A 9,909-nucleotide genomic window follows, 5' to 3' on the forward strand; every position below is an offset into this window, starting at 1 on the left:
GGAACACAAGCAGGGGGAGTGGGAGAGGAAAAAGCAGGCTCACAGCAGAAGAGCCTGATGTGGGGCTCGATCCCATAACACCGGGATCACGCGGAGCCTAAGGCAGATGCTTAACCGCTGTGCCACCCAGGCGCCCCCTAGATATAGTTTTTTTTAATGTGGACACCTGAGCACATCAGTCTAGGGTAAGAATCTTCTTCCGGTAAACAGACTAAACACCATATGAAATCAAAATTACACACAAGGCAACGTTTCATATAGGCATATAAATCAGAGCATATCTCCTATTTTTTATACCATTTTTTCACAGTTGCATTTCAGCAGACACTAGATCTACTTGTCAGGAGGGAAATAGGCCCAGAAGATTGAGAAGCAGGTTGTAATAGACATTTTTTTTTAAAGACTTTATTTATTTGATAGCGAGCACAAGCAGGGGGAGCAGCAGGCAGAGGGAGAGGGAGAAGCAGACTCCCTGCTGAGCAGGGAGCCGAATGTGGGGTTCAGACCAGGACCCTGGGATCATGACCTGAGCTGAGGGCAGATACTTAACTCACTGAGCCACCCAGACGCCCCTGTAATAGACATTCTTTGGCCAGTTTTCTTTGTACCATGGTTATCGTTATCTTTTATACACCCGAAGAGATTTTCTCAAATTTGGTAACATATTATCTAGGCCTTCCTTCTCCTTTAGATATGCACTTCCTCTCTCTCAACTTTTTTTTTTTATTCATTCCAACAGAGAATTGAGTCCTGTACTGTTCTATTTTTATGTTTTTAAAGCAAACAGTTGCCTTGAGCTGTCTACACAGAAGCCCCACATGGCTGTTGCCCAGCACCACGCAGGATCAAATCAAACTGCTAGGAAGTGAGGTTAAAGCAGGCATTGGTTACTCCCACAGAGAGGGAGAAACCGGATCAATCCTGTTAGAGTTTTGCCTCTAAAGTTAGGTATTGTTTTCTTCCAGATGTCAGGTTGTTTCCCCCCTGCCTTAATTTCTTCATTTGGAATATACCAGGAAATTAAATAAAATCCAAGGACCATCAGTGGCAAATTCCACTGGAATTTCAGAGGAAATTCCAGTTCACTTTGATGGAGCTACAAATCCTTCACATGGTCAGAAATTCTCAAACGATTGTACGAGAAACTAAATTCAAGACATTCAAGAATTATCTCATGGGCAAGCTTTACCAAGTGAGGGGTCCTGGATGGCTCAGTCAGTAGTCGGTTAATCATCTGTCTTCCGCTCAGGTCATGATCTTGAGGTCCTGGGATGGACCCCTATCCACACCTGCCCCCCCACTGCTGTCCTTGGGCTCCTCCCTCAGCAGGGAGTCTGTTCTGCTCAAGGATTCTCTCTCTCCCTCCCCCTCTGCCCCTCCCCCTGCTCATGCTCTCTCTCTCAAATAAATAAATAAAATCTTAAAAAAAAAAAAAAGATTTACCAAGGGCTTCTCTCTCTACCTCATAAAGTGCTGTATGCAGCACAGCCCGAATGATCCTCTGCCTCTATGAGAAGCAACAAAGATTGTAGACTTGCGTTTGAATTGCCCCCCTTTTTTTTTTTTTAACTTCCTAAGAGTTTCACTTGGAAAGATACTTTACTTTTGTAGATAAGTTATGGAGTCAGATGTTTGACCTTTACTAGCTTTCCAGTGAAAAATTTAATAATTAAAAGACTTAAAAGTCTAACCAAACTCATTATCTATAAAGTCCTGAACTATGTCACCAAGCACAATGGAATTCCCCAGACATGTGTAGTGTCGTAAGGGCTTTATTTCGACAAAGTTCCAAGTTGAATCTTCCTTTGGTAGAAGCCTACGTGGATTGGTTTTATGAATTATTTCCAATGACAGAGATGTGTGAGTAACATAATTCCATGGATAAACAGGCAACCTCAGAACTCACAAAACCCCCTTTTCCTTCCTCTTCCCTAAGAGCCCTGTCTGCACCATAGTGCACAAAGGGGATTCAGTGCAATTAAGTTTTGTGTGGTTTCTAGAACCCTCCATCTCCAGTCAAGCAGCCTGGTAAGTAATGATAAGACGTTTACCTGATTTCTGTACTATGGCTCTACCTCGGGGAATAGGGTGAAGAGAAGAGTGTATATCAATCAAAAAGTTATTCTTAAAAAAATCATATATATTTAATTTGTTCTGTTCACCTAAGAATTATAAAAATGTCGTGTCTGCTATCAAGGAGTTTGCAACCTAGTTACCTGGGCCAAAGATTACACTTTAAAAATTAGTTACATGTTTTACTACTTGCCTAACTATTCTTATTTACACATTGAGTGGGTTTGGTGAAAACTGAAAACGAGCTTCCATGTCCAGAATATTCTAGAGTTTTAATTTCACACTCAGGAAAACACCAAAGTGACAAGGAACCTGCACGTGGGATTCATCTGACATTTTCCCTATTTAGTACAAATGCTGGCAAATGTAAACCAAAGCCCTGCCGTCTGGTGGTATAAGCATCTTCTCTCTCTTTCCTCGGAAGTCAGCAGGCTTGACATTTTGACAGCTGATTTATTTTTCCCCTCCCCTGAGCTGAAATTCTCACCCAGGCTCATCTGTCACCCTGGCTTTGATGAGGAGGGGGCTTAGGTGTTTGCTGTCTGAGGCTGTCAGACTTGAAGTTGGCTTCAAATGAAAAGCTCCACCATACTCTTTAGAAAGCCAGGATAGCTGCTGTGGGCAGACAGAAGAGCAGAGAAGGGATGGGGAAACAGTCATAGAAGCAGCCGATATAAGCCGGAGAATAGGGGGAGAAGAGATGAGAGGACAGGTGAATGAGAAGTTAGTAAGCACAGGGCAGGTCCAGGGCTATCTTATTAGAAAATAGTTTCATGCAGCACTTTTTTCTAAGGTACATGATTTATCTATCCCCTTGGTCATTTACACTCCTTAGGTCAAACTGGACACTAAGGAATCTAGTATAGACCGGCCTTCCTTCCTTCCTTCCCTCCCTCCCTCCCTCCTGAATTACTTATAGAGCATTAACTATTTGCCAAGAACTCTACCAGGCCCTGGAAATACTGAGACGATCATGACCCAGTCCTTAACCTCCCGGGACTTACAATTTAACTGGGGAGGAGGGCAGCAGGTTAGTGAATCAAAGATCCCAGCGCAGTGTGCTAAGGGCCATGGCAGAACCCTGCACAGAGTATTCTCAGAGCAAAAGGGAGCAATATTCTGTGAAGATTTAAAACAAAAAATCAAACCTTGAAAATCTGTGACATTTTAATGACAATGGCATATCCACCATGTTGGAGAGAGGCAGCACTATTGGGACCAGTTGCACGTAAAGAGGTGAAACTGAGAAATGACACGATATTAAAGGAAACACAAATGCACAAATGTGATCGTTAGCGATACAAACCGACCTTCAAGAATCTGAAATTGGAGAAGTTGTTGGGTGTCAGGTGAGGTTCAGAACTGATTAAAGAAAAATTTAGCTTATCTAGTAGATTCGTATTTGAGAATGTCTTTCAATAGTTTAATTGGAGGTGCTAATTTTTATTAAGCAATGAAAGGAAATTGAATTCCTTTGCATTAAGAAATTGGTAGTGTTAAATCTAGAATAATTGATGATGCTAATTGCCAATTTCATGCATGTCCCGCACTGAAGTCCCGTTACCTGATGTGTTCATTGGATCAGTTTAGCAATCATAAAGGCCAGGTAGTCACATTTCGAGTGGAGACGAAGGTGCTGAAAACACAGCCTGACAAAGCCGAGGGTAGGCGGCACTCAGATAAAATTCTTTTCTTTTTTTTTTTTTTTTTAAGATTTTATTTATTTGACAGAGAGAGTGCGCACACAAAAGAAGGGGGAGCGGCAGGCAGAGGGAAAAGCCGACTCCCCATTGAGCAAGGAGCCTGATGCGGGGCTCCATCCCAGTAGCCTGGGTTCAGGACCCGAGCTGAAGACACTTAACTGACACTTAACTGGCTGAGCCACCCAGGCACCCCAGATAAAGGTCTTTGAACATGAATCTGTAAAATTGGGTTTGGTATCTCAGAAAAGCCTGTATTTTCTTGATTTTTCCAGAATTGCTTCTTGCATTTTGGGTCTAATCAGAAATGAGCAAATGTGAAACATTTCCAGAAATTCTGTTTCTGGTGCTGGCCAGGTGCTCAAACACCTTGAGATTTTATGTGATACCTTAATGCTTAAGTGATTCTTAAATGGTACCTACGGGGTGACTTTGGCAGCACGTAATGCCAAGAAATACGACCTCAAGGACATACTTGAAACCAAATCCCTCAGTGCCACACACACACACACACACACACACACACAATGTTTACAAGTTTCATCTGAGATAGTAAAAGAGGGAAAATAGGTACTATGTGTTATGCACACGCATGGTGCTATGCACAGACTACCCCATTTAATCCTCACAACCCCACAAACGATGTGCTATTTCTACCTATGTTTCTGCTGGAGCAAAGGAGGCTTAGGGAGATTTTGACAACTGGCAACGGGCGGAAGTGGGATTCAAACCCAAGTCTTGCGGGTTGTGAAGCTGGGGTTCCAACACTCCCTTATGGTGATGTCTAAAGACTGAGGTTTTCTTAATTAGTCAATTAGTGTTTGTTTAACTTGTTTCACGGCAGTTTAAATATCCTTTTTTGGGGGAAAGGATACATGAAGCACCCACATTGTTCACGGAGGAAAGAAAAACCTTTTCTTTCAGATTCTGCCTTTTAAAACATCCCCCTATCACTGGCAGCCTTTAGCCAGTAAATACATTAAAGAAGGTTAATCTGTCATTCTATTTGTGAGGAGTCTCTCTAGCTGAAGGGAGAATAAATCCGGTAGCTTAGGAGTTCTTTGACCTTGAGCAGTTTGAGTAACTTTCGCACCTTAGTTTTTCTAGCTGTTGAATGGAAAGTTTAGTAGCTGCTATTTGAGCATACTGTGACGGTAAGATGACAACAACAATGAGAACACTTCCTTTTTAAGCCTCTTCTCTGTGCCAAGTACTCTAACGAGGCACTGATTCACATGGTCACATTTCATCTCTAACCCGAAGAGGCACCAGTGCGGTAACTGAGGCTCTGTAAGATTTTTAAAAATGTCCCCAGTCACATAACTATGAAGTAGAGAAGGTGAGACTCAGATCAAGCCTATCTCTTCCTACAGCCTTGTGCTTGTCTTAGACGCTGGGTCCTTTTCCCATCACACTACCTCTCTAGACTATAAACCTTCGAGAAATATTGGGCTTTATTATTTGTACCCAATTTGGACAATAAGACTATTTGATTATACTTTAATTATTTGAAGACCTGTATTTTATGAATGCTGGACAGGTCACTATTCACAAGACCATGAGACTAACCATGCTGATTTAGAGAGCAATAAATGGAATGTAAATGACTAGTACCATTATTAGTTACTGTTAGTTGAGTCTTATGGCCAAATAAAGTACTGGGGTTTGTATGCTTAGAAAGGGGTATTGAGCCCAATTGTATCTCCCAACCTGGGTTTGCCATCCTTTCTCTCATCACTAGCAGAGAAAACATAGAACATGTGTATGTCCGTAGTTATTTGTACAGATCTGTGAAGATGTCTTTTTGAAAAAGAAGTCATCTTAGGATAAGATCAAATTCAGGCAAATTGAATTTTTATTTGCTTTGACATAGATTGAAATCAGTGATGTGATATTTTTTTCCCTCCTGTGTGGAGAGGAGAAAGAAAATCATCTTGATAAATCTCCTTGACTTTCCTCAAGGTGTCCAGTATCTTTCTCTTTGGAAAAAGCAACAGGGCATTTTGACACGGCTTTGACCCTCAAGTTGATAAACTTGTGCTTGGAGCCTAATGCTACTGACGGATTTCGATGCGGACAAATATTCAGTTTCTATATTCATCCGTTTATTCATTCGACAATAGGTGCTATAGATGCTTCTGGGAACACAACAAAATCGCTGTTCTCATAGAATTTACATTCTAGCAGGAGAGACACAGACAATAAAAACTCAACATATAGTAAGTTGGGGGATAATTTGGTATGGTATGGAGAAAAAGCTGGGACTCGGAATAGGAAGCATGTAACAGGGTACGCGCGCACACACGCTCCTTTTCTGGTAAACCTGGTTTAAGAAGTAGGAGGCATTGGTCTACTAGAGAGGATGATGCTGAGTTTTTTGTGATGTGCCAACCAAGAAACCCAAGGAGAAAAGGACTCTGGTAGGAGAATAGCACCTCTTCATAGTCATGCCCCGACCAACAAATGACTTCAGAATTTGGGGTGAAGATAAAGTGGATGATATGAAGTACGTTAATGGGGAAAAGATGGCCACATGGTTGCAAAAGGAGGTGAAACTGTGTAAGTCTCCTTGTGACTATTAATATAATACCTGCTTTTTAAAAAAAATTTAGTAGCTATAAATAAATAAAGAGAATAAAATGCACCAGTAATATATACTAAGAGAATTTCTAACATTTCGGTGTACATTTTTCTAGTTTTTTCCTACATACATATGTATAAAAATTAGGATTATATTATATATACATTATTATAGTCTGTCTTTTTAATCTGATACAATAGCAAGACTATTTTTGGAAGATTCATTTGTAATCATCTTTTGGTAAGAGGAGAAAGCTGATTGAAGAAAAGATTGTGTTAGCTTGAGAAATGTCTGGTCCAATATCAACCAATAAAGTAGAATGATGAGTATGTGTGTGTATATGAGAGAGACAGAGAATAAGGGTGATTGTGGACTTGGTGAATTATGTCTTGGTGACTGATACGTTGGCTGTGTTACCTGTGGGGACTGAGAAAACAAGGCTGACTAAAGCTTTGCTTATTTTTTATGTCAGGGTGGATTTTGGACTTGTTTTCTGGATAGCTGGAGAATTACTGGTTTTTCATTACTAGATTACAGCACAAACTGAAAGGGAAAAATATGTGTAAATGCTTTGGTTGATATCTACCAATATAAAGAAGTAATGAAATTAATTTGTGATACAAAGTAGGTTGTTTTGACTAAATTACTTAGTTTGGCTTTCCCCACATCTTACAAAGAAAATAAATTCCATATCTCCCCTATATTTTTCATGTTGTGGGGTCCAGTCTAGACACATATACCTTGAAGATTTGATATAGGAACTTTTTCCATAAATCTGTGAAAATTGTGAAAAGTCATTTTAGTTTATCAGTAAAGTGTTACGAGCATGGTGACAGCAAAATTTCTCCTATTGACAACTTTTACGGCACAGACTCCTTCTAAAATAAATGTTTGATGAGATTAGATTCAGAAGACATTGGCAAGATGAGAGTCAGTGAAAATCTTTCAAATAAATATAATTAATGAAAGCAATAGAAATAATATTCAGCTGTAAACTTGTGATAGTATGTGAACTGTGTGTGTGTGTGTGTGTGTGTGTGTATTTCTGTTTGTGTATCGTAAGCTCTCTTGTTACGTATGGGCTCTCGACTGGTGAGCACAATTGGCTAGAGGATGGGACTTTACAAGGTCAAGGTCACACATTCCACTGGCCACATAGAGGCAGAAAACTGTGTCACAGTCATCAATTGCACCAGAAATTTTACACAGTCGTTTCATGGACACATACTCTTGGTCACATAACTAGACAAGAGAGTTGGACTGGTTCAATAATATTCATCACACTATCAGGAAAAATAGGCATACAACTTTAAGCATAGATGCCATACCCTACAGGGCAATGATGTCAACTTTGTGAATGGCAGTATATACACAGAAGCTCACAAATGTACAAACACAACTGCGTTAGACAAAAGAAAAAGCCCTACTGAGCCTTACCTCCGATACTTAGCTGAAAACAAGCATACCATAACTGTCTCTCACTTTTTCCTAGTTAATACTGCATTGATACCAAAGTTTTAGAAGAATATTACATTCTTTGATAAATATACAATTATTCTTTGTATCTTTATAATTCATTACAATCAAATCAGTGCATCAGAACCTAGGGTTTTTCAAAAGCTAAAGCAACATCTGTACATTTTGGAGTTGGGGAAGCCCATCGGGGAAATAACGCAACAGCACCGAGAAATGCACTCACTACGTTTCTGCCACTTCACATTGAGGGTCATATGCAATGACAAATTCTGAAACTTGCACCATAGATCAAGTTGGGGAAAAATGAGTTTCTGACCATTGCATTTTTGCTTTAAAAATCTCAACCTATGATTTCCCGACATTGCCTTTTCTGATCGAACTATGCCAATCCCATAATAAAGTATAAAGCAGTATTAAGTTCCTCTGCAAATCCACTCATTATCTGCTCGACTTTGGAACCCAACTGCCCTCTCCTCTTTCAAGGAGAATTGTGCTTTTACAGTATTCATTAAAAAAAAAAAAAGAGGAAAAGAAAAAGGTACAACGTCAAGTCCATAACCTCTAAGGAATCACTATTTCCATCTGCAGCCCGGCAATAGTCTAAAAGCAGGAACAGGAACAGAGAGAAAGCCCCTTCTTTTAATCTAAAACTCCTGCTCTGCTTTATCAAAACCATTACTACAAACAGTGTGGATCAGCCTTTCGATATGCAAAATGGACGAAGGTACCAGTTTTCTTTGATGATAAATTAAATCTGAAGTAGTTCTTTATCGGGGAAATCCGTTGTAATTTTTCAATTTCCCCCTTTAAAAATTAGACTCTGGCTATCAAAGCACGTTGACCGTGGGAATAAAATATTTATCTAACAGGTTTCAAGTCTTAACGACCACTTCCTCTTCGTGATTTTTCTTAGACCTTTATGCCTCCCACCTACCAAAGTCTTCACTCAACCCTACCAACAGCCCAGCTGGCACCACAGATAAGAAGCAAACTGTTTTTTCCGTGACCTCTAAGCATTCTACTCCAAGGGAAAAGCAACGTGGAATGCACACTCAGCAGGCTACCAGCCTGGAGCCAGTTTGTCCTCGAGGCATTTCTGCCATAAAATATAATACTATCCACTGTGTTTTGCTCTAAGCTGATCCGTCCCCCACTCCCCTCTCTCCCCTTGCTGCTCTCGCTCCGCACCTGGCTGCGATTCACGACCCACAAGGCATACAGCAAACAAAAGCCCGACACAGCAACAGATTCCTTTGTTTTACATGCAAATCCTACCTCCGGTAGTTGTCACATCTTCCTCAAAAGCCACGCTTAATTTTTAATGACAGCGATCCGGTGCAGTCCTCCAAATAGCCACCGGTAATCATCATTGCCTCGCGTGCGTAAAGCCTTTCTGGACCATTAATGTCACAACCCTTGCTAACTCATAGCTTTAATACTCTCCGCTCAAAATGTCTGAAAGAGTTTGGGAGGACAATAGGAGTGACAGGCACGCTAGACAGCCATGCTTGAGATTAGTTATCAGAAGCTCCGTGAAAGCTGCTTCATACTGTTTTTAAAGCGTGCAGGAGGTAGGATTTATTAGCCTATGACAGGCATGCTGTTTCTGTTTTTATTAAATACTGTAATAGGCTGTCTGTTAGCAATGCTGTGATAGGTCCAGCATCACTTCCCACTGCTTTCGAATTCTCATATTAAAAAGGGAGAGAGGGCTCAGACTTCCTTAGGAGACGGAGACGGACACCACCCAGCCTACGGATCGGATTTCCAGACCCTCTATAACTACAGGAGAAAGAAATCCGTGTGCAAATGGTATTTGTACGTGCAAAGTGAAGTTGGGAATAAACACTTCAGGGTTCCCCAGACAATTCTCTCACTCCCAGCAAGGGACTCCTGCTCTCCCCAGTTACAAAAATAAGAGTTCTCTGGAGTTAGATAAGAGAATCAATCCCCATAGGAAACCATTCCTCGTCATTACTGAGGAAGGATTGAGGGTATGCCTACATGCAAAATCTCAAATGGTCTATCAGATGGGCTGCATGGAGCAATGGGCGCGTTCTTTATTTCATGCAAACTTAC

General features: G+C 40.8%; 1 protein-coding gene across 1 annotated transcript in view; it reads right to left on the reverse strand.

Annotated features, from left to right (window-relative positions):
• Positions 1–9,388, reverse strand: part of KCNMB2 (potassium calcium-activated channel subfamily M regulatory beta subunit 2) — a 234,030-nt gene extending 224,642 nt beyond the window's left edge. Inside the window, exon 1 of the mRNA XM_008705315.2 lies at positions 9,106–9,388. The gene's annotated coding sequence lies outside the window, so the exon portion shown is untranslated. The remainder of the gene's footprint in view (positions 1–9,105) is intronic.
• Between the last annotated feature and the right edge of the window lie 521 nt (positions 9,389–9,909).

The sequence above is a fragment of the Ursus maritimus genome, unplaced genomic scaffold (assembly GCF_017311325.1).
Source record: "Ursus maritimus isolate PB19 unplaced genomic scaffold, ASM1731132v1 scaffold_4, whole genome shotgun sequence".
Taxonomy (NCBI): Eukaryota; Metazoa; Chordata; class Mammalia; order Carnivora; family Ursidae; genus Ursus; species Ursus maritimus.